This window comes from Puntigrus tetrazona, chromosome 20, assembly GCF_018831695.1.
Source record: "Puntigrus tetrazona isolate hp1 chromosome 20, ASM1883169v1, whole genome shotgun sequence".
Taxonomy (NCBI): domain Eukaryota; kingdom Metazoa; phylum Chordata; class Actinopteri; order Cypriniformes; family Cyprinidae; genus Puntigrus; species Puntigrus tetrazona.
The window spans coordinates 12,337,849-12,363,072 of NC_056718.1; the positions used below are offsets into that span (position 1 = coordinate 12,337,849).

The window sequence follows — 25,224 nt, forward strand, 5'->3', positions numbered from 1 at the left end:
CTATATTTGCCTGTCTGTCTGACTGCCTTTTCACAAATATTAATTTTAAAAGTATTTACTTCGTTTAACAGAATTTGATATTTTTAAATTAAGCATCTTTGCCTTCAAGTTCTAATTGCATTCAATTTGCTACCTCCACTAAAATGCAGGACATTAAAAAGACATTTGGGTGGTTTGTAGAGGTCTAGACAATGTGAGAAATCACCAATATTGTAAGACAACACTATTGCCATTATTTTCACCTTCCCCTTTCATAATCCATGAAGTCATAACCCATGTTTTTCCCCTCTAAACGGCTGCATATTTATCTGCGTGCGTGTGAGTGCATATATTCTCCTTCAGATAAATCATAGTTTTAAAGGTTATGATCCTAAGTGTACGCAACTGAGACTTGCTGTGGGTTTTGGTTAAACACATATGAGGCTGACTCAGAACGAGAGGACAAATATTTCTCTCTCTCTCTCTCTCTCTCTCTCTCTCTCTCTCTCGAACACACACATAAACATACGGTGGAAATATTCAGATCAGCTTAAACCTGTGGAGTGTGTAACTGATGTCAGACTGTGGGATGCTTCTGCCCACTGCTTGCTTTGTGCTGGTGATAGGGTTTCCTTTATCAGCCATCTGACATTTGGGATGTGGGATTCTTGCTGCTGACCTATTCAAATATTAACTGTTTTTTGTTTTGTGTTTTTTTTTTCACAAGGCTTTCACAAAACTCAAGATTGCAGTCACTGAGAGGCTCTAGAAATGCCAGCGATCTGCCTCTTTCTATCCACCCACACACACGTACACTTGGTCGGGCCTGTTTTGTGTCAATAAAGATGTAGCATCTGTTTTCATACTGATTATGCCACAGAATTCTGCTAGCCGATATAGGGTCACTGGTAACATTGAGAGATCAATACAAATCTCGCAGAATATTGATTTCATCTTGATTAAAACGCTGAATCTTAAGACGGTGTGTAGCCTGAGAGAATAGCAATGCAGATCTTTCTGAATTCCATCAACACTGATACAGTCAAGGGATGCAGGGTGCATCCACACATACATCTGCATGAAGGGCCCAAGGGCCCCTCTGGGGGTGTACTGACCAGTTGAACTGCAGAGCTGTTGTTTTAACCCAGTGTTGCTCCACACTTTATGCGCATTTAATTTACAGTATGCACCTAGAACGGTTTGTCAAGTGTATGTCAAGTAATATAGCAGCCAGCATTTAAGGCAAAAATTTGCATACAGTTTTGTAGATTGGTGTTTAAATATCTTAGCTTGTAAATGAAAGAATGTAGGTTTGAACCCAGTAAGGGGTGAGAAATAAAATCACCGACGATCAACCATAACGTGCTTTTTAAAACTAAAAATAGGCAAAATGTTTGGATTGCGAGAACCTTGCTAAAAAAAATCTTGCTAACTTTTAAATTAAGTAATTATGTATTCAATGAAAAAAGTCAAACGTAAACATTTTCACAAGTGGCCTCCCATGCGTAGAGATGAAGAAAAACGTCCAAAATGATTTATAAGAAAGAGCTGGATTTATCAGAAAGCGAAGAAATGGTATCTTATTCATAAAGTGGTCATGATGTTACAATGTTATTGAACATTTCCAAACAATTGAAGAAAAATTACACTAAAATGAATCAGCTTGGGCTGGGATTAGTCATTTAGTGGCAGATTAAAACTGAGGATATTAAACTCAGACAGTCTGTTACAGTCTTGACTCAATCTAAATGACTCAGTACTACAGTAAGGACAGGTAAAAATTAGCCCCTTTTTGGAAACCACATTTTCCATAATTGGTGAGCAGCTTTCGAAAAACTACAAACTGTCATTCGACTAAATGAAGCTGCTTCTTGAAAGAGCTCAAAGGCATCGTTCACACAAAAATGAAAGTACTGTCAACATTTCCTCACATGAGTCCAAACCTGTATGACTTTTATCTCTCTCCAGAACGCAACTGATGGTATTTAAAAAAAGTATGACTATTGTTTTCTGTACATACAACAAAAGTGAAAAGAATTTCAAATATCTTCTTTTGCATATTACAGAAGAAATAGTGATACCGGTGGAAACATTTTTGGTGAACTATCCCTTTAACTGCGTGCCACTGAACAACTGTACATCTTAATTATTTTACACCGCATTGACTAATTTTAAACAATTTACTTTTAGTTTTACGATACGATGCTTCAAGTGCTGAGCAATAAAGAAACCCATTAAGATTTCATAGCAAAGTCTTTGTCCTAGAGAACGAAAGAAAGAGGGTGACAAACAATTAGCAAGAGAGAATAGAAAGAAAAATGTCCCTTCTGAACACGGTAACAGCTCTCGCAGCGAAAAACGCTAACAGAAGCGGTTTCTATTTGCAGATGGGCGATGTAGCAGTTTAGTAGTTTGAAATGACACGTCTGAGAAGGTCGTTCTGGTCCAGTTTGGTTGGTCTGATCTGGTCTGGGCTGAGTTCTCAGAAAGCCAGGGTCGGTGCGTGCCGCTAGCCACGGATGCGGTTTAGCATCATTAAGCATTTTAGTCCGTGTGGTGTTACTACTCCCACACGTTGGACACCAGCCTCCACGTCTGCGTGCGTCTCTGAGAGGGACTCTGCATCCGAGAGCGCCTGACCGAGGTCAGCCTCCCACAGGCCGCAAATGACTCCCTGTAGCACTGGGCAGACGGGCCCGCCTAGGCCAGCGGCGCAGATCCACGCTTGTTTGTTTATAAGGAGGCAGCGAACTAAGTCCCGCTCTGCGTAAGTGCCTATTTTTAGCGCCTTTAATCCTTCAATGGATTTGTAATGGCTCAGACTGCAGAGATGAAAAAAAAACACGAATAGCACATAAAAAAGAATGGATAAAAAAGATGATGTCAAAACATGTCAGAGGTTTTTATGTGATCTTTCATTATGTTCTGGGCAACAAAAAAAAAAAATCCACCTGGAACCTGCACTTCCAGTATTTTCCAGTGTCACATTTAGGTTAATAACTGTGCCATATTTAGATTTATAGCCATGCTATCAAATATAACTATTTTAGGGATGATTACTACATGGAGAGGACATGCTACGTAGTAATCCACGCTGGTCAGGATTTTGTCTGCCAAAAAGGGAAGAAAATAAATCGACATCTTCTCCGTCTGTGTGGCATCCCATCTGTGCCTTTGTGACTCTTACTCTGCAGATACACAAAGGCTGTGAAAGCTGGCTAATCTGCTCTCTTTATTAAAAAGGGATGTGAATTCCCACACTAAACGTGGATCATGTTCAGGAATGAAATATGAATACATATCAACTCTCTAAAGATACTATGGAACATTCTATGTGAACAAAAATGCACTCGATAGCTGTTTGCAAAACAAAGAAATACTTAAAGGGGCGTTCAGTAACTTTTTTTTTACATTGTAAACTCATGCAAGACAAAGACGAATAAAGTTTGCATTTACACAGTGATGGTCTCGTCATGGGGGTGGCCATTTTGAGGTCACAAGATGACCTGAAAACTACATGCTTTATCTTTGTAGACCTGCTTTTACCAAATACATTGCCAAGTATGGCATTTCTATAACCGAATGGTGATGCATTGGCCAGCAAAAAAAAATACAGCTTTTTCCATTGTGAAGATTAGAAACGGGGCACTATTTCTGTTATCACTGCATCAAGACGCAGAGGAAACGCAGGTAAGTGTCATATTTCAGTGCAAAACAAACTCTCAGCTCTCTCTGGAGTTTAGCCAGCTCAGGGAGCAGTAACAGGATCTTGATCAGACAGCGAGACGTTTCATGCCTCTCATTGCTCATCCTAAAATCTGTTCAAATTCTATTTTAAAACATATCAAACCTATACTTCTGTTCAAAAGTTAAGGGCCAGTAAGATTCAAAAATCAATGCATTTATTCTTCAAGGGCACATTCAATTGATTAAAAGTTCTTTAAAAGACACAAAACTTGTAATAAGAATCCGGGAAAAAAAATCATAATAAGAAATGTTGTTTTGAACAGCATATTGTTAAAACATCTCTCGAGGATCATGTGAGACTAAAGACTGGAGTAATGGCTGCAGGAAATTAAGCTTTCCGAATGAATTACATTTTAAAATATACTAAAATAGCAGACAGTTATTTTTACGTTCACAAATCTTTGTGAATTTATCACACAGCGCAGCCCTAGTGAGCATAAGACTGACCTACTTTTTTAAATTGAACTGATCTTTTACCTAATTTAGTTGATTACATTTCTGAAATTTATTAGAAAGCAATATCCAACCATATTCCACAGCCTTCCACGGCTAATAAAATAATTTGACGACACCCAGCTCTCTCCCAGCATGCTAGCGCAGTCATGTACAGTCATGTCACTCTATCTGCTCAGTGCGTTTGCTTCAACAGACCTCTGGCGAACCCCTCCATTGATTCCTTTCGTCGCACGTGTGTAGTTATATTCTATGCGATCGATGCCTTACATGTGCGACGATAGGAAATAAACACTAATAAGGCGTAAAATCAGTCAGCTGGCATACACAGCTCACCTAGATAAGGAGCTAACAAATAGATAGGGTTACAAGCGCTAGTCTAGTCACTGAAATAAATGGCGACGATACCACTTAGATTAGAATCACTGAAAATGGCGACAATGTGTGTCTATGTAGAGATTCGTCTCAGCTTGAATAAGAATGCTCAGTACAGACATACTCAGCTCTGAATGAATCACCAAGCATCAAGCTGCGCCTCTCATACTGTAATCACTGAGGCCGATAAAAGCCTTTTCACAGCCCTCCACCTGCCAGCGATCTCGAGTGATGACTCACCAGGCATCCATCACCTCTCTGCAGAGTGACTCAGTTACAGCAAACTTGCAGGTCATTTAAGGGGAGCGCTGACGCACCGCACCGCCTGAAACACCTGTGTGTAACGCATACCCTTCCCTTTCTAACAGCCCCAACCACCGACCCAAAGCAACCTAGCAAACTTCACAACAACGAAACGAGCTTCCTGTTTACATGCTGCACTACACAAAAATTCAGAGCACCTATTTAGCAGCAACCCTGGCTGGAGGTGGATAGATTGCATACCTCTTAATGTGGATAGCAAAATTATGTTTGCCATACGGTGAACCCAAATAATAAGCATGTGCTAATGTTAGATCTGATCAGTCAAGGAATTCTCCAGTGGCCAGTCCTGGCCTGTCGCACACAGATAGGTCATTGTTATAATAATCACTATTTATCTATGACAAAACGTTCATTATAAAGGTTTATACAACACTTAGTGCTGTTTCTGTGTATTAATGGTGGAGATTTATCAATAAGGTTTTTTGCAGCTTACATGCATAATTGAACCAGCAGGTGCCGACAAGTTACTTTACGAGTGAGTCATTTATTCAAATGATTCATAAATCATAAATTGATTCAGTAACAAATCAACTGTCTTTTATGAGCATGCCAGTGGAGAATTTGTTCAAAATTTAAATGAACTAATGAATTTATTCTATATCATTTCTGAATTTATAAATTGACTCAAGCTGTAGATGTATTATTAAGATGCAAGTATGTTTTTGTAAAACTCTGTGAATATATATATCTCATATATCTCTATGGTCATTACATTTTAATGGAATAAAGATTACGATCCCAGAATTGTGCAGTGCTATGAACATAAAACTATAGGGAATAATATTGTTAAAAATCTTTTCAAAAATAGTTAAACTAAAGTTAAGGGGAAATTTACTTTTTAAACCAGTTGCTTTAAAATACAATTGCTTAAAATAAATATTGTGATATTTTAATGTCAATGCAAAGTTTCATATACATCATTTTTATAAGTGTCCAGACATTTTTTTTAATCAGCTATGAAATAATAGATACAGCATGTGGTCCCTGCACACGATACAAACCCACATGCACACTTGAAATGAAAGGATGCACCTTTCAAAACGATGCCGCATGTACAAAATATGTGAGTTTTCTGAACTTTGCACCAAAACCAAAGATGTTGCACCTGAGGGAAGAAGTCTAGCACAGGATGATCATCCTCTTTTTAACTTTATGTGGAGAAATCCCCTCTTCCTTACTTCTCGAGGCGGTGCTGTCCCCTTTAAGAGGAGAAAATGACAGGTTGAGGAGGGTAGACCGGGGCAGGAGGCGAGAGACTAGATGAGGAAGGAGACTGTGTGAGCGAGGGTGAGGGGTCTAACAGATAATTGGGACCACAGCTTTCGTTCAAAGGGCCTCATAAACTCCACGCACACCCACCGACACAGTCGCTCGTAAACATGCTCATGCTCGCATGGAAAAATGCTGCCGAGGTTGCACATAGAAGTAATGCCACATACGAACATACACGCGCACCCACATGCAGAATACATGCGACGCGCACTAACCGGGAAGACGAGCTCGAGGGGTGCAAAAACGACAACCGCCGAAAAAAGCATCTGCATATTGTTCAAATGCTTTAATAGACGAAGCTCAATTGCCACATTGTTCTGATTCATATATTCTTAACAACGCACGTAATTCACAAGAACGAAACGTCTCTCACCCTGAATACACTCACATAAATACACACTCGCAGTACAAAACACAAAGGACGTTCTGAGATGTGTGTTACTTCCTCTGAGTCATAATTTTTCAGTGGGTGCCAGAGATGAGTCATAGAATGTTCCACAAGCCCAATAGTACAGACTCGCAAGAAACGCCTGAATGACTTCCAAACACACTATTCATATTCTGTCCACATTTAGGTAAACAAACCACATTTGCTCTGCTATTATTTACTGAATGAATAAACAGTCTATAATGACATATTATAAGCGTCTTCTCAGGTGTAATGTCCCCTCAAGTAACCTTCAGTTCAATGCCAATGCAGCAGTTATTGTTCTACACACGCGTCAAAACTGCGTCAAGAGTAGAGGTGAGCGGGGTAAGATGTGCCAGTGAACCCTGCATAATGTTTGCCGTGACATCATATGACATATTTTTTCTCCCACATAAATGCACTTCTTCATATAATTTATAATATATTCAACGGGAAAATAGTTGTTTTAAAAAACATTTCTTTATTATTTTTGGTGAAATATGAATAAATGTGTCATTTAGATTGAAATTGTTAAATAAAAATAATTTTCTACATGCGAAATTAATTTAGCTTAAACTTAAATTCTCCCAGATTACTTACATGTAAAAAAAAAACATGTATGTATATACATATATAAGTAAACGTACCATGCATAATCATTACGCCAATATAAAAAAAGCTTTGCTCCAAAAAATTCAGGATCCAATTACACAATTATATTTTAAATTCAAATATTCTAAATTTTTTGTTCTGCCTAGCTTAAGAAAGCATAAACAGCGTGAAGCAAACTAAGACTGCATTAGTCATTTTTTTCCTATTTGTGAGCCTCTCTGTGAAAACCCAGCTTAAGTCATTTTTTTCCTGTGTGATTTACTGTATTCCACATAAAACCATCCCTCATAAGGTACATAACATCTTGTTTAAATGCCACCTTTATATCTTTAATATTGACTGAAGCCATGTCAAAGATTGAAGAGCGTCATAGTGAGATTAATGGTTGAAATCAAACTGTTGCTTATTACCTATTAGATTTTGAGACTTTAGCGTGAATTTCACAGAGTGGGTTACATTTATATCTTTATTTATAACGAACTGATCACTTATTCACCGATGATTCAATTTATCGCTTCATTTGACGCCGTTCCAGTGCTGTAGGTGTTTTCTTGTAAATCACGCCGTACAAACGACACAGCTATGGTAAAACTATGGAACACTGCATTCATCGCTTAATGCGAGTTCGACATTAGTGCTTTATTTCCCACCATCTGCTGTCTTTGAAATTCAATTCTGTTTGAGAAATTAATAGGCTTTACAAAAAAAAAAAAAAATGTATTGTTAAATGAGTCTTGAATAAGGAGGCTTAGCAAACATGCATCACATCAAAGGAAGTTCAATTAGAGCGGGCCTCCCTTGCCTTACTGAAATGTGGGAGCAAGTGATGAGCAGGGTGTGGCAGAGAGGGGTCCCGCTCATTATCAATTCAATAATTCTCTCTAGACGGCTACAGTCATGAAAGCGCTTTCCGAAAACGGCGAGGGGGGAGCGCCCACATAATTGTATGGATTATTCAGACAGCTGCGCGTAAATATGACCGGTCCACAGACATCCTCACACTTACACAAGCTTGTGATAATATACAACATGATTTCATTAGGCTTGGTTGGAGAGGGACGCAGTGGAAAGCCTCCTGTGAACAGACTGTGATCGCATGGCCGATGTCTGGCTCTCGCTCGTGACTGTGTGTGTGTTGATGGTGGCAATGTGACACCCTGGTCTGTTAAAATGAGACAACGACAAATCACATGTGTCTACGTTTTTTAAATGTTTCAAATACTCTCATTGTATTCGTGCTGTTTTCATACGGATTATATGTGCTTTTGAAATTATTTTATAGCATTTTTTTAAGGAAAGTTTAATGTTATGTGCTGCAACCTTTGAGAAAAAGGGATACAATATAACATTTTATTTATATGTACACATCTTGTTTGTTATTTAACGAAATATGTACTATATATTATATTCAAATGTTTCGTAACATTTAAAAAAAAAAAGCCGTTAACTAACGAATCTTATTGTAAAGTGTTACCAAAGAAATCTGACTGAACGCAAACTTTTGAACAGAGCTATAAATACCATTACATATCATTTTGTTTGCAAGGAGTGATCCAAGAAACACAATGCTGCGAAAGTAAATCAAGATCTACCACTTTTGTCCCCGACAAAGACACCCCTGCTTCAGGAGGATTTGCCTATGGGTACTACTACAGTTTCTCAGCAGAGGTTGAGCCACTCGACTCCCGGAGCAGGCAAAAGAAAGGATTAGCATTTGAAGCCCCGCGACACAAAGCGTGGGTTCCCAGCTCGTGAAACGAGAGAGTGCCTCTTCCTTCACATTTATTGTAACCATGTGAGCCTCAAAGGAATTAGAGCCATTCATCAAACCTCCAGAGCCACTACCCATGCGCCGACGTTTGAAGTGCGGTCAACTTTGCCAGACTATTCAATTGTCGCAGGGCCGCATCGCCTCAAAGAGAGTAATATAGAGAACGTGAAAGGGGTCTTTTGTAGAGAAGAGACGTTGACCGTGTTTGCAGCCAAAGTACGTCTGTTTCAACGCTCTTCGGACAGATGGACACTTTACGATAGAGAATGCATTCCTGAAATAGTCCAAACTAAACATGAGGGATAAGGATATTTCCCTCGTCTTCCGTTTGCAAATCTTGAGGATCCTGTACGGTGAAGGTACAGGTGCTGTTTCGAGCATTAAGAAGCGGTAATCTCTACTGATGGAGAGGGATTATTCAGACTCAGTCTGATTTATTGCTTGCTTTATTGGGTTAGCCTGCAGCGCAAGATGCCATCAGCGGCTTCCAGCAAGCTCTATTCTAGCAGTGATAAATATTGATTTACAGTCACAACACTTATGAGACTTTATGCTGCACTGTCACTAAGAGGTGGTGCGCATCTTCTTCTGATGTCCGAAGGAAGGAGGCTGTCAATAAACCCACAGAGAGCAACAATAAATTCACCTCATATACAACGACGAGGGGAGGCAGAAGTCAAAATGTTTATTTTACGATTCAATAAATTGCCGCACAAAAGCCACGCAACAATCAATCAACGTCCAAAAGCTCTGAGATCATCATTTCTACTGTGATCAAAACGCTGAACCCTGCTTTATGCGTCATCTTCAACTAGAGATAAATCTAGCATGACAGCAAAAGTAATTATCGATATTAATATTCATTTTTAATACCAATTTCAATACCACAACTAAAACTAATACGCTATCGTGCACGCTTTGTACATTATACATAGATTAATTTATAGCATCTATTTAAGCCTTTATCAAGATATTCTTTACCCAAATAAATAAGCAATAATGTTTTTACTTTTATTTAGGGATTTACAATTATTTAAAAGAACATATTGTGACTATAACTGATGAAAAAAATATGTTTATCTACTTCCGCTCCATCAGAGGTTTCTAATTACTATTTACACGTTTTTGCAGCAATGAGCACTGTAGCCAATCACAGATGAGTACATATTTGTAACGGCCAATCAGAGGTGTTAAATCAGCCAGACTGAAAAAAAAAATCTAACAATTTTCATTGTGCAGCGCAGTCAGCTTCACTGGTCAAAATCTCTCTTTTGCTCATTTTAGAGAGGGACAGCATAAAAACCAATAAACAACACATGGCTCATTCTAAAATTCTATACAATTAAATAATAAAACACTTAACACTTGACTAAGTACCAAAGCACTTTTGACATCCCTAGGTGAGGCTGTAAAAGATAAGGTGAACAAGTGGACATTTAGCAAGTGTGCAGTCTCTTAGACAAAGCAGAGAGTCATTGAGAGGCTTGCAAGTCCCATCAATGGCCGTCAGTGTCCCATGGGTCTCTCAGTGTCTGAACGTGGAGGGGATGGAGGGGGGAGGAAGGTGCTGGAAACACAATAGAGCACCAAGATCTCAGCGCCTGATATTGATGTCATAGCACTCATCTCCGCATTATCCCTGCTATTGATAAGTCTGATCTCAGCCGGAGGGGGGAAGTGTAGTAATCGTGTGGTCTATCTCTTTCTCTCTTTCGCCTTACATCACCAGTACTTGCCTCTGTGACCCTGACATTAAGCCATCTATTAATAACAGCACAGATTCAAGCACTCATGCAAATATAATTCAAGTAGAGTGCAGAAAACTGTAAGGTCACAACATACGAAAATCTAAAATTGGTATAACGTGTATAAAAGCATATAATATTTTCTGAAAGCATTAAAAGACATGGGACAATCGGTTGTCCCGCTGGCTGCTGATATAGTTCAAAATATGATGATAATTCATCTTCTTTAAAATCAATCAATAAAGCAATCATTTGTTTTACCAAATAAAAAAAGGAAAAAATATTTTTAACATATGAGCCAGTACAACCAACTGAACTAATAATGTAATGTGTAGTTGTTTTTTTTTATTGATTAATTAAAAAAAGGTAGGCAAGGAAGGAATCTCACACATTTAAGCAATATTAAAATAATCTAGATACTTACAGTGTTGCTTAATTTCACATCAACAGCAAAATCATCGCTAATACTTCAATTCAAAGTACATCACCTTCTAATACGGATACAGTAGAAAATGTTTATCTCCTCCAGTGCATTGAAAAAATGACTCAGAATCTAAGACATCACAGTGCACTGTAGGTCTCACTGATGGAAACTTTGAGCCACCTACTTTAACATTTAATGAAATAAAAAAAGAAAAGGAATCAAAGAAATGTAGGCTGGGTCTCTCCCTCAGTATTTCCATTAAGAGAAGCAAGAAATGTTGTCCTTTATGCATCATCATCATCATCATCGTAGCCAGTGAACTTTTATCAGCAGAACATGTTGGGAAAAATTCAGATTAAACAAGAGAGTAATTTTGCTCTTTTTTTGTGGTTTGAAGAGTGTATTGATGATTGTTTTCTGCTGCTTGTCTCGTCCATTAGAAAGCCAATAAATACAGACATGACTGGAAGTTCTCAGTGAGTGGCTTTCCCGCCACAGGATCATTTTCCACAAACTGAATATGGCACATAGCCATTAAGATAATACGCAGCAAAATAAAGGATGACCACCGAAGAGGAAACAGTTTCATTGTGCTGTTATGACATCATCCGAGCCGGAGGCTCGCATCTCCACCTTTCTCTGTCTATCCTTGCTCTTCCTACTCCTTCATTCATCTCCATCTCCTCTTTCTTGTAATGGAAGGTGTGCGACATGCTTAATTGGTCTTCGGCCGTCTGGTAGGACACACTATCTGCATCTCTAAAAATATCCTCGTGTGCACGGGAGCCCCGAAAACAGTAGAAGGGAAGGATTTCGTCGAGTATTGATAACGGAAAAAGACAGATAAGATGCATATCCGCGGCGACCTGAGAGGGATGAGAATGCTCCTACATGCAGCTCTGACGTCACCAGAAACTCGAGGAGGTCTGGAAGAGGAATGGATTTATGCTTTTGCACGCCTCACTCAAAAGGCCAACACATCAGGTTACCTTCTCACGGACTTCAGTTACCCATCAAAACACTGTCTCTCAATGCACTGACCTCATCTTTCTACAGGGGGCTAATGGATGAAAATGGAGTGAAATTACAGTGCTTTTTATGGCCTACGATAAACGGTCTATGTCTATCGTGTTATTTTTATAAGAAAGAAATGCTAACTATTCTTGTAGGAGAGCTTTTTTATTCACTTTAGGGATGCGCAGTATCAAAACTGATGACCGATAAATATTTTGCCAAAATAAAAAAAAAAATAAAAAAACACTTGGTACATAATTTAATCAACTTTAAGTAATTTAGGAACCACAATACTAAAATGTCAGGCATGAAAAATAGACATTTTGAGATTTGAGAAAAATTATGTTATTATTGTTTTCACTATTATTATTATTATTATTATTATTATTATTATTATTATTAAAATTATTAGTGTTTTAATTAAGCATTAGATGGCTTTATATTGTGTTTTATTGCTTTCCTTTTGCTATTGCTGTATTTTTTTTATCAAAATAACTGCAGTTTGATTAAGATTAACTGAAATGCACAAAGAAAAAATAATTTTTTTAAACTTTTTTTTTGCATTTAAACTCTTCATATGAAATGAGCAATATTACAGTCAAATGTCAAAAACACAAAAAGCTAATTTTCATTTATTTACTAAAGCAAGCTTATACTTAAAGGAACAGTTCACACAAAAAAAGGATTTGGAGTACTTTCATGATGGATGGTTGCGCTTTTTTGGTCTTCAAAACCTCAACCATCATTTACTGCCACTGTTAAGCTTGGAGGAGCCAGGACATTTTTATACAAGTCTGATAGTATTCGTCTGAAAGAAGAAAGTCATCTACACCTAAAATTGTTTGACGGGGAGTAAATAATGGGGTAACTTTCGCGTGAACTATCCCTTCATGGTTATAATAGATTTAAAGTTGTTTAGAAATACGTATTTTCACAGAACATGCGCATTTGGGTTGAAATCAGTCATATAATAATGTGGTGCTCTGGTGAGAAGGAAGTAGGCTATTACTTTTTTTTTCTTCCACAAATCCACCTGGCAAACGGCTGTCAGGTCTGTGGGCTCTCGGTGGAGCAACCAAACTGCGTAGGATCTTGTTAGGTTTGATCTTATCTTCCCTGCTTGTTTTTCTACGATAGACGAGTCCCCAGTATATGAGAGGTTTCCAGGGGACAGGCCAAAAGAACGGTTAAACTGAAACGTGGCGGTGGCCTCTTTTTGCCCTCATGAAATACAGGGTGAGGATGTGTGTGCGTGAGTATGAGTGTGTGTGGCCCTACTGCCTGCTGCTCTCATCTTATGGAGGGTGATGGAAACACATGTCAAAAAGGAACTGAGTGTTTAACGTCTCCTTTTCAGCGGACTTCCTGAAACAGGAGGTCTCTCTCCGCTTGTGTGTACGTGTATGAATGCTTTTGTGTAAAAGTGCTGTCTCATACTTTGTCTTTTTCGTGGATATTTCACTGACCCACAACCAAATGTTATGCACAAAAAACTAAATGAATAGTAATTTTGAACTAGTTGCATTTGCATAAGCAAACACTGAACATCAATGAAGAATTGTATTATGTTTGACTGTAAATTACATATTTTTTTAAATGACACTGGTCACGGAAAACCTTCGCAAAATACTGCACACACACCACTAGGTGGTAGTAAAAGTCACGTCTTTTTATAAAAATACAATTCTCGTACACAAACCTTGTTCGAAGTTCAGCATTTACTGTTATAAATCCTTTCCTTTTTTAATTTTTTATTGCTATCTATCTATCTATCTATCTGTCTAGCTGTCAATCCACACACACACACACACGCACACACAAAAGTGTGATTTTTGCAGTATGTTCGATAATTATTTTCTAAATGTAATGCAAAATTTTATTTTATTAGATTTAAAGGTGGTTTACGCTCATCAAAATCTATCAGAAAAAAAAATTTATGCGTTTATTCGTTACAAAGCTTTATTTTGATAAGATAAAGACAGAATGTATATGTATATAAATTTAAGACTGTAATTCTAAAAATGCTTTTAATTTATAGTCATTTTCATTTTCAAGTGAGATCATGTCATTCTAAATATATGTATTTAACCTTATTAAGAAGTACATGTTAATTAATTCATTAATCAATCATATATAACATACATACTGATATTACAGCATATAGTAATTGCAAAAGGAGATGCCAGTGCTACTGTAAAATAAGATAAAACAAAAGACGTACAGAGCTATAACACTTTGCCTTCCTGAATCGTGTGCACAGGTACAGCATTTCCATCTTATAAATAACAATGCAACTCACGTCATTATCTAGGGAAAAGGACTAATATTATTGTAAGTTTGTGAAAGCCACAGCAGCACAAAGAGGCACGTCTCTCTGCATGCTTTAGCAGCTCTCTAGTGCTAATTGAGCGAGCGGAGTTAGCGCCAGCCTCGGAGGCCAACTGTTCACAATCCCCCTCAGAGCTAAAGATAGATTCTCCCACCTCAGTTAGCAGCGCACAGCGCAGGTTTGCAGAATGACATTACAACTACTATATCACACCCACACGCTCCAACTTACACATACTCACACACACACAGCGTGCTAAAGAATCAAGCACACACTCACACATCACTGGATCGTTAAATATGACGAGCTCCTGGATAGAACTGCTGTAAAATCACATCGAGCAGACAAAAGAAAATCTCACTGGGTGCCAAGTGGTGACTTTTCAAAAATCTAGTCCAAGTTCGGTTTAGTTTAGCTTAATACTTTAACACACATAATTCGAAAATGAGATCTAGCGCATTTTCAGCGTGACTCAGGAACATCATGGCTTAGTCTGAATGAGCGTTCCATCGTACCTCATGCATGGTATTTTATACATTAAAGTGAGATATTTTGCACTCACTTTAAAGTGGTGTTGTAATACTGCAAGGCACGTGTGTGCTGAACCATCTGTGTGTTCACATGTCACTGTATGCTTCAGAGTAAAAGTGATTGACAGGATGACAGCGCGAAGGACAGGTGTGCTCCATTTTCACACAGTCATGGATTACCAACGCTCACAGAAACGGCTCCATTCATCTCTCCTTTAAGACTTGCAACAGTGAAGAAATTACCATTGGAAACTGTAATGCTTCATAAATGACTCAATAACCTACTGCTTTATGACGATTTTGGACTAGGCTGTAATACGCGTCATTTAGACACATCTTTTAATGAAATTATTTTATTTTTAGCATGGATGCATTAAATTAATGTTACAAAAAATATATATTGCAAATAAATGTTGCTCTTTTCTACTCATCAATAAATTATGAAAACAAAAATGTATCGGTTTCCACAAAAATACAAAACAGAATAAATTTTCAACATTGATAATAAGAAATGTTTCTTGAGCAGTAAATCAGAATATTAAATTGATTTCTGATAGATATGCGACACTGAATGATGCTGAAAATTGTGCTCTGCATCACAGAAATGAATTAAAGGTTAAACGTATTCCGAGCAGTCATTTCATAATATTCTAGCTTTTACAGTATTTTTGATCCGATAGATACAGCCTTGGTGAACACGAGTCACTTCTTTCAAACCTAAACATTTGAAAGGTAGCGTGTAAATGAAGCTTAATATTTCAATTACAAAATCAGAAGCCTAAGAAATGATTAATAATTATTCCAGGAAACGTAACACTAAGGCTAATATTTACATAACTGACTAATATTAATTTAATTTGAATGATATCGATTCTTATCATTGGCCCCTTGAATCCCTGCGTACGTGCCGTATTCATAACAGCACTCATGTACATGACAGCTTAGGACAGAATGTGCAATGATTACCAACATACAGCTCTTCATTAGAGATAAACAAAGATCAGTGAAGCACTTCAGACCATCCGGGCGACCGAGACGTGTGTCTTAGAAGGTCAACAGACGGATTATCCAGCCTAAAAGAAGGGGGATGAGGGCTAAAGGGTGCAGATAACGATAATCACGCTAACAAAAACGACTAGCTCAACAGCGTTTTTGCTCACGTTAATTAATCTACTGCAAGTTCCACATTCACCGCAACCAAGAGTCCCACCGCCGAAGATGTTTCATCACCCGTTTGCAGCATGTTCACCCTGACCTCGGCCCAGACAGGAGGGCGCGAGGAGACTGGGGTTAGTCAGGAGGGGGAAGGGCTGTTTTGACACCGAGTTCTGCCAATCACACAGCAACAGCTTGAGTCTCGATCGATGAGGGGGGTGGGGAACCAGAAGAAGTCGGGACTACGGAGAGAGGGACAAAAGAAACTGCGGCGGGCTGATGAGGAAGCCGCTGACTCAGGAGTTCCTGGTGTTTAGCGAGTGAATATGTGACTAAACGGAGTGCATTCCACAGCCTTGATTCACCCCGCTCCCTTCCCCCCGTACAGCAGCCCGCCCAACCCCTCGTGCCTTTTTTCCAGGGTGATCCCTGCATTTTTCCTCTCTCTTTCTCTTTCTTTTCCTCATTCTTGGTATGTCAACACTTCTGGGCTCGCTCTCTGCCAGGTCCGCTCACTGACCACGGCATTTTTAATTGGGCGCGTTTGCCACACAAGAACAAAAACGCAAACCCCTCGTCCCCTCCCGCTTCATCCCAAACAAAAACATCCTGAGGGCCAGGCCTGCTCAGGGCTCCACTACAGGAAACAGGGATTGAGCCGAGGCCAGGCTCAGACACAGACAATGTGTTATTAGCTAGGGGGAAAAAAAAAAGGATGTTCTTCTGGAAACAATGACTCAGGGGCTTTGTGAGCGATACAGTATTGACGTTAAAATATGCTAATTGAAGAATACTGCTGAAGAAAAAAAGTATCTGTGCATATTTTGCATAATTTCTGCACTGATTGTGAGGGAAACATCTGTGAAATTCTGCTCAAATATGTCCATGAAAGCATAATCTAATATCAGCCAAAAAATATGTAATATGACATGCAGCGAATGACACTAATTTATCGTTTCTATTAAAATTATCTAATTATGCCTAAAAACTAGAACAAATTTGTTTGAGAAGAGCATGTGTGATATTTAGTAGTCTGAGAAAATATATTAATTAGTTTTTTTTTCAGACTTAATTAGCATATCCGGGTTAAAATACGTAGCATAAATACTATAAATTTGAATTATTTTTGTGATTTCGACTTTGTGAAGTTAGGACAGTTTAGATTTGACAGGAACTTGAGTAGAGTAGAGAGAGGGGGGGCAGGATCTGGAAAAGTCCTCAAGCCGTGACGCCCGTAGCACAACAATACTGTAATGTAACGCGACTGCCCACAAAGCTATCACCGCCGACATAAATAAACATTTACAACGCTACAAAATACTTCTATTTTACATAAATGCTGATATTTTCTATTTATTAAATCATTTTGGGATACAAAAATACATGAAAAATGTCCATAAAAATATTACGCAACTGTTCTCAGCATTGATAATAATAATAAACATTTCTTAAGCACCAAATCAGAATATTAGAATGATTTGTGAATGATCACATGACACTGAAGGCTTGAGGAACGGCTGCTAAAATTCACATTTTAAAATATATTCAGATATTCAACAGCCATCTTAAATTGCAATAATATTTCACATTTCTTTACAGCATAAATGACCAAAATGACTGTTTTTTAAGCCTTGGTGTGCATAATAATGTAAAGAAAATATATACATTTTCTATATTATCACCTTATACATTCTCGCTTCTCAAATAACTGTCTATTGTTAAAAGGTTTTTTCAACTATTTTAACTGGAATACAGCACAAATCTACAGAGCGTTGTGAAATCCTGCGAGTGCAGATTGAGTGGAGATGAGCTCTGCTAACAGAACGCACTGATCCAACTGGCCTTGTAAGGAAGTATGTGTAGATTACCCCCAAAGCTATGAGGAACCTAGCCATGGCACCATCTGCCCAACTTCAGCTAATCACCTCTGCCAGATGGATGAGAATATGGAGCTTTTTTTTTTTTTTGTTCCTTAGATCGTTTCTGCAACAATGCTCCTCTGGCTGTTGTAGCTATTGCCAAAAGAGCAGGGATAATTTATTAACCTCAGTTATATCGTATATCGTTATGCCACACTATTTAACTCAACATAATCTCAAATTTTCCTGACACGTCCTGTCACACGATTACAGGATTTAATCTTAATACATTTTCAAGAGTCATTGATTAGACCAGACTTAGCTTAGGTTGGGTCCGCAATAACAGAGTCGGCCATCTTAGATTATTGACAAATCCACATTCCTCAGACGGCTCTGTGAAGGGCAACCAGTCCTTGACTGAAAGCCTTAGTATTCAGCTGAGCTCTCAGTCAATACGTCTGACTTGAGTCATTGGCGCTTTTGTTTGATGGGAATTTGATTGCAATGTTGGACATTTCTCAGCGGGAGCTATAAAAAAAAAATGTGAATACTACGATCAACCTGCTATGATTCATTTGCCTAATGCCTGCTGAAATGCACAATTAAGATCAATATCAAAAGGAACCGTGAATAACTTAGTAAGTCATGTAGGAAGCTAAGGAAACGGCATGTTGCGGCAAAAGACAGGCTTTGCAATCTGCCAAAAACGCTCAGCTTCCAGTTACCCGTAATAGCGGTAACCATGGCAATTGTGACTTCAGAGCGTGAAAAGGAAGCCATTCAAACTTTCAACATTCATGACGACAAGCTGCATGCTTCGTGACGGTGGAAAACGCATGCTTAAATGTAGAAAGAATTGAACATTTTTCCAGTCGCATGAATGATGTTATGTCATTTTTTCGCATTTCATGTGCCGTTGAGCTTTCTGTCCCTCACACATCGGTCAAGCCCCAGAGGCGTTTATAGTTTCCCATGGGAATTCAGTCAACTTTAAGTTTCCAGCACACGCTGAGATTTAATATGCCTTTAATATGAGATCTTTAGCATGGTCACTTCAGCTGAGACATTATGCAATAAGTGCATATTAAATGTCTTAAACTCCCAGTGGTGAGTGTATTGATGTAAAATGGCTGCCATCAAGCTGTAGAGAGGAAGTACAATGTCTGGACCTGTTTGAAACCCACAGGGGGTTTCCCTTTGAAATATAGCACAGGAGGTCATTTTAATGTGAATATCTGTCATTCGGCAACCCACATTTGAAAGCACGTTAGAGCGGACTGATTCATTTATTAATTTTTTTCTCGATACATACATTATGAAATTCCCTACTAGCCTTTCTGTTTCTTTGGGACTTGACTGACAAATAAAAGCAAAAGTGGCCGCTAACAACATGCTTCACAAGACCCATTCGGTCAAACACTATCTAACTGAATCCCAGTCACAGCAAGAAATCTGATCAATAGGTGTGAAATAGAGGCAGAATGCCAATGAGCCTGAAGTAAAATAAAAATGGTGAATTGTGAAAAAAAGAATGATTGGGGGAAAAAATATGATTAGCGATACTGATACATTATATAAAGGTTAGAGGTGCTAGAAATTATGGCAATTAGAAAACATCTGTCAAAAAATAAAATGTCAAGTTCAAGTTCACTTTATTTTCTATATGCCAAATCACAACAGAAGTCATTTAAAGTGTCCTTTCATATAAAACCGGTCAATACCTCGTACTTGCATTAAGCAAACTAAATAGCCTTGTGTTATTTAACTTATTTACACGACGGCATCTCGTTTCTGTATCGAGTACAGCGGGGTTCCACACAAACACGTGCGCGCATACACACTGACTCTCTTATTGTAAATATTAAAAATAAAAATAGCCGCAAAAAGGCTATTAAAATATAAACTCTACGTGTCTCTGTGTTAATGAATGCCGCAGATGCGCGGTTTTGTGTACCACTGTCTGAAGCTCGCGGTGTCTTCCGGTGATATTAACATATATCTGCCGTGTCACTGTGTCGATAAACATAAACACACGAACAACATCTCCACAACTTCATGAGCATCTGACCGTTTGATTTGAGTAAAACTATCATAAAATATACACGCCGAAATTTAAAGGTGTTCAAGGCAACCCGTCAAAATAAATGTTCGGTTTATTTCCTCAGCGTTTTTAATTGTAATATTAAATCCCATTTGTTTACAAAAAAAACCAATTGGTTTAATTTTCATTATTAATAGGATAAATTAAATGAATGTGTGGTGCAAAATAAATACCCAACACTGAATTTCTGAGGGAAAAAGTAAAATCATACGGCCATTGTTAAAATAATTTAAATTATTAAATTTAAGCATTTTTTTTAAATGCTTCAAATAAATAGACATTCAAAAATCTGGTCAAAATAAAACATAAGGTTGAAAAAACTTTGAAAAAAATTATGTTAAATTAAGTTCTAAAAATTGTAAAAATAAAATAAATGAACTTATTTTAAAACATCTGTTGGTTTCTTATTATTATATTATATTTATGTATAAAATATACATATTTTGAAAACTAAATGGTCTAGTCCTGTATAATATAGTCGTATAATCTGGCTTTGGCGTTTACACACGTTCTTGAGACAAGCGTGCAGAGCAATGGATAAGACGCATTTATATAAATTATATTTAAATGACTCAAAATAACATGCTATGCTCATGGTCGGATGCTCAAAAAAAAATGCAAAAAGATGCCTGTAAAAACTAAACATTGCGCTAGAATCAGGCAGCATGTTCACACACATTCTGATGTGTGGTGATGTCACACGGGATGAGAGGATGTAGAGACAGACAGATAACTGAGGGTACAGCAGGGCCGTGTCAGCGCCTGCTGGAGCTTGTACTTAACCACGGTCTGAACCCTGCCCCGGGCTGACAGGCACTGCTGATCCTGATGCCATAATAGTCAAATTAGATTTGAGAGGTGCTGTGAATGAGAATAGCACTGACAACACTGGAGGGATGGAGCGGGCCACAGATGTGACACATGTCCCGCATTCTAGAGATATGCTGTTCATACACATACTTAAATGCAAACTATTTCAGAAAGGAAAGGGGGGGGTTAAAAATCTGTCTTGGTGCAGAAAACTACATTGGAAGTTGTACGCTGGAATCATGCCAGCTCATCAGTAGTCAATTGTTGACTAACTCGTCGATAGTTAATTATCCTGTGATGCTGCATTTCCTCATCTCAGACTTGCTTTAAATAAACGCACCTGCTAAATGAACACATGTAAACTGTACTAGTTAATATTAATCTAAATATGAATTATGTTACATGTGAATATTTCATCCTGAATGGAGCAATAAATAAACCCAAAAAACAAACAAATAAAATAAACAAACTAGAACAACAACAAAAAAAAAAACAACGAATTAATGAATAATAAATAATAAAGAAAAAAGGAAAAACCAAACATATACATAAAAGAATTGGTAAATAAAAAAAAAATTAACTAAATGAAAAAATTAACAAATAAATAATTTATTTACACACCCATATATATAGTTTGTTTTATTATAATATGTAAATAAGTGTAAATAAAAGTGTAAATGTGTAAACAGAAAATGCATTTAAAGTAATAAACAAAAAAACAACTAAATTAATAAACAAAACTACACATAAAACATTTAAATAAGTTAAATAAAAAGAGCAATAAAAAGAGAAAACGAACAGATACTAAACATAACTAAATAAGCTGAAAAAAGTAAATAGTAAAATAATGAATAAAAAAACAACAAACAAGCAAAACAAATAAATAAAAAAACCTTAGGTTAACCAGCTTCAATAGCACCAAACCAACAATAATAACTGTATTCTACACTATACTTCTTCTGAGCAGTGAATCTCAATGTTTTCTGTTACAGTTTCTTTCTCTGTCCTACCTGTTACTGTAAACATTCCACATGTTCTAATTCCTATTAGTCTGCTTTCCAGTTCAAGCGTATTCAAACAGGACTGAGCAGTGAAACCCGTCTCTCTCTCTCTCTCACACACACACACACACACACACGCACACAGACACGTGCGCAAACACACACTCAGCTCCTTTCCACCATATATCTTAAGAGAAACATAATACAGCATGGCCCTTGCATAATACAAAACATATCTAAGTGTAGTGGGCACCAACTCAAAACATGCTGCTTTAGAGCAGATCTGGAGTCTCTGGACTGCACGCAAACATATCACAACCAGAGGAGAAATGGTCAGACATTAACATGCAGGTTAATAGGTCAAACTCAAGGCTGGCACTTGCCTTTTAGTGTGTATGTGCTTTTCGGCTTGTTCTGGCTTTACTTTACTGCTATGTTCCTGTCTGCTGCAAATGCTGGACTGGGCAGGCTGGCAGGCAGGACAAGAGAAAGGGAGATGGGTAGAGAGGAAGCTGGCAGGCACCTCGACCCCCTCCCCTGCTCTCCGTCTGCCTGCTGTGTGTTAAAATATATCCGTGCACATGTCTCCCCTTCCAAAGTCACTAGACATTACCTTATAAAAGAGGCAGAGGAACGCTCTCTCTCTCTCTCTCTCAACCCTAATCATAGCCCACCCCTCGACTCCATCTGTGCTGCAAAAAAAAACACTTTCTTAAACTTATTTAGGAACTATGAAATTTCTTTTTAAAACCATTTTATTTAGCATTTTTTTTCCATATTTATTATTTTAGATTTATTTGTTTTATTTTTTAGGACTTTTAGATTTATTTATACCTGTTTTTTTTTCTTATACTAACACACACACACACATATTCAGGAAGATTTTTTAAAATGAATACGTTTTAGGATCAACGGAATTATTCTGAATTTATTTTATTTTATTATTTCATTTACCCAAGTTGTTTTATGAACAATTATAAAAAAATTTTTTTACAAAATAAAGTAACAAAATAAAAAAAATAAACAATAAAACTATAAAATAGATATATACATCATTTATAAAATGAATGCAATAAATAAAAAACAGTGTAAACATTTTAATATACTTTATTAAAAAAATCTGCACAAAATAAATTTAAATTCAGAATTTAAAACTTATTATTATTGAAGATATTTTTCCTTGAAAACGAGTCAAAAACTCTGTTTAGGAAGATGACATGCAGTCTCACCCTCTTCCTCCCTCTATCAATAATAAAGAAGCTGCGTCTCTGTGTAAACGGATTCACATGACTCAACATCTCTGGCGGTCTGAATCCAGCCTCAACTCTGCTCTGTTTTTCCCAGGGGGGAGAGGGAAAGCGAGTGTGGGGATGGAGAGGGAGGGAGCGGGAGAAGAATGACGGCGTGGAGTAGGGGGTTCTGGAGCATTGCCCCGCGCTGGCTCAAATTTCCCGCTTGTCAAGCCTGATGGATTTGGCTAAAAATAAAAGAAAGTGGAGGCCCATGACGGGCGGATGAATGAATGAATGAACTTTGCTGCAGCTTTACCCCCTGCCCCATCCAAAAAAAACATTCCCCGATAACCCTCGACGGCAGCTCCGAGTCCTTCCTCCCTCGCTTTCCAACAAAGATGTTCTGGTGCCAAGCGTGGCTAAGAGAAGTGCATTCCAGAAACAAACGTCCCCCTTTTTCCCAAAGTCCAGACAGTGAGAAAGCACCAGGGAGGGAGAGAGAGAGAGAGAGAGACAAAAGAGACACAAAACATCCCAGGACGACTGGGGATTCCTCTGCTTATATTAATGCAACCCCCTTTGGGCTACAAATACAAACATAAGTTTCACGCTGGACAGTTTGCAGCATAACATACAGTAGGAGAGAGGGGCTAGTTGTCACAGCACACTAACTATACTTTATTCAGCGATGACACGATCAATTGATTAAAAGTGTCAGTGAAGGCATATTGAATTTTACATAAGGTTTATAGTACTAATAAATGCTGAGCTTTCTTTTTTCGTAAAGAATTTAGGTAACAAAAAAAGTAGCATGGTTTACAGAAAGACATAAAACAGCTTATTTTATCGTTAAAAGCAATGAGAATCAATCAGATTAGTATATTACCACTATAAAGGATATTTTAATATTTGTTACTTGTTACTGTATTGATCACATAAATGCAACACTGATAAGCATAATGGACTTTTTTTTAAAAAACAATTATATGTCAGTCAAAACAAGTTGGACATGACAAAATGATTTGAGATTTCCAACTTTGCTGTCTTAATAATTGTACATTGCATAAGTGTCACGGTTACGAAAGGTAAGCTAAATGTGTGCATCCTTTTAAGTGCACTAACAACGTAAATATTTAATAACTTGGTACAAAAAAAAAAAAAAAAAAAACTCGCCTCTTCTGGTCGCCTCTATTCAACATGAACAGGGTGAGAAAGGCTGCATGATGGGAAAAATGAAAATTAGGCCATTCCCAGAGACTAAAAGGAAAGAAAGAGACACCGGCAAAGGAAATCAAATAAAAGAGAGGAAGTGAGAAGGATTCAATGTCACCTTTGTCAGGTCAAGAGATCTCTCTCTAGTGAAGTCTTGAGCGCATGTCCTCCAATGTCATCCCGAAATGCATTTGCGCATATACCCTCGCAGGCATGAGCGAAGCATTCCTCGACTATTTCCCATATGTTTCTCTAGCTTCAGATCATCGCAAGGCTGCTGTACCGTACCATCTGTGACTGCAGCTGTGGTAAACACTCCATCCCCTGCCACATTGACCAGATCAGTGCCACTGTCCACCCTGTACCCTCTTGATGACCACTGATACAGATACTTCCCCTTCAGAAAGCTAATTAGACGAAAACAGAACCTGGTTTCACCTGGCCTAAATGGTTACCCAAGAGCTTCCTGAAATATCTTCCCTCACCTAATCTCATGGTAGGAGGTGATACATGATACAGCAGGGTTAAAAATAGCCTCCCTCTCTTACTCACTCGTTCTCCATGACCTTTCACTTCGTGCTCTCCTTACCGCTCGGAGCATCGGAGAAAGCCTCAACATGCAACTCCTTGACACAGAGGAGACTCCTCGAACCAAAACACACCCAGAACAGGAGATGGTGTCACAGCCGAAGTTTCTCACGGGGCAGTAAAATGAACTCGGCGGCTGGTGTCACATTTGTGATTTATAAAAGAACCAAAGGGGAGAGCTGAAAAGAAGCTACGCAAGCCAGCACAAAATGGTCATTTACCAACTGAATGTCGTCAGTCATTTCCGAAGTCAGTCATTATTAAAAAGCGCACCAAATATCA

General features: G+C 38.0%; 1 protein-coding gene across 3 annotated transcripts in view; it reads right to left on the reverse strand.

Annotated features, from left to right (window-relative positions):
• bach2b (BTB and CNC homology 1, basic leucine zipper transcription factor 2b) overlaps window positions 1-25,224 on the reverse strand; it is an 85,423-nt gene that overhangs the window by 42,717 nt on the left and 17,482 nt on the right. The window contains exon 1 of one of the 3 annotated variants that reach the window (XM_043219995.1): window positions 24,473-24,685. The exons of the other annotated variants lie outside the window; for them this stretch is intronic. The gene's annotated coding sequence lies outside the window, so the exon portion shown is untranslated. Of the gene's footprint in view, window positions 1-24,472; window positions 24,686-25,224 lie in introns of those variants that run through there. 3 annotated transcript variants of the gene reach the window in all.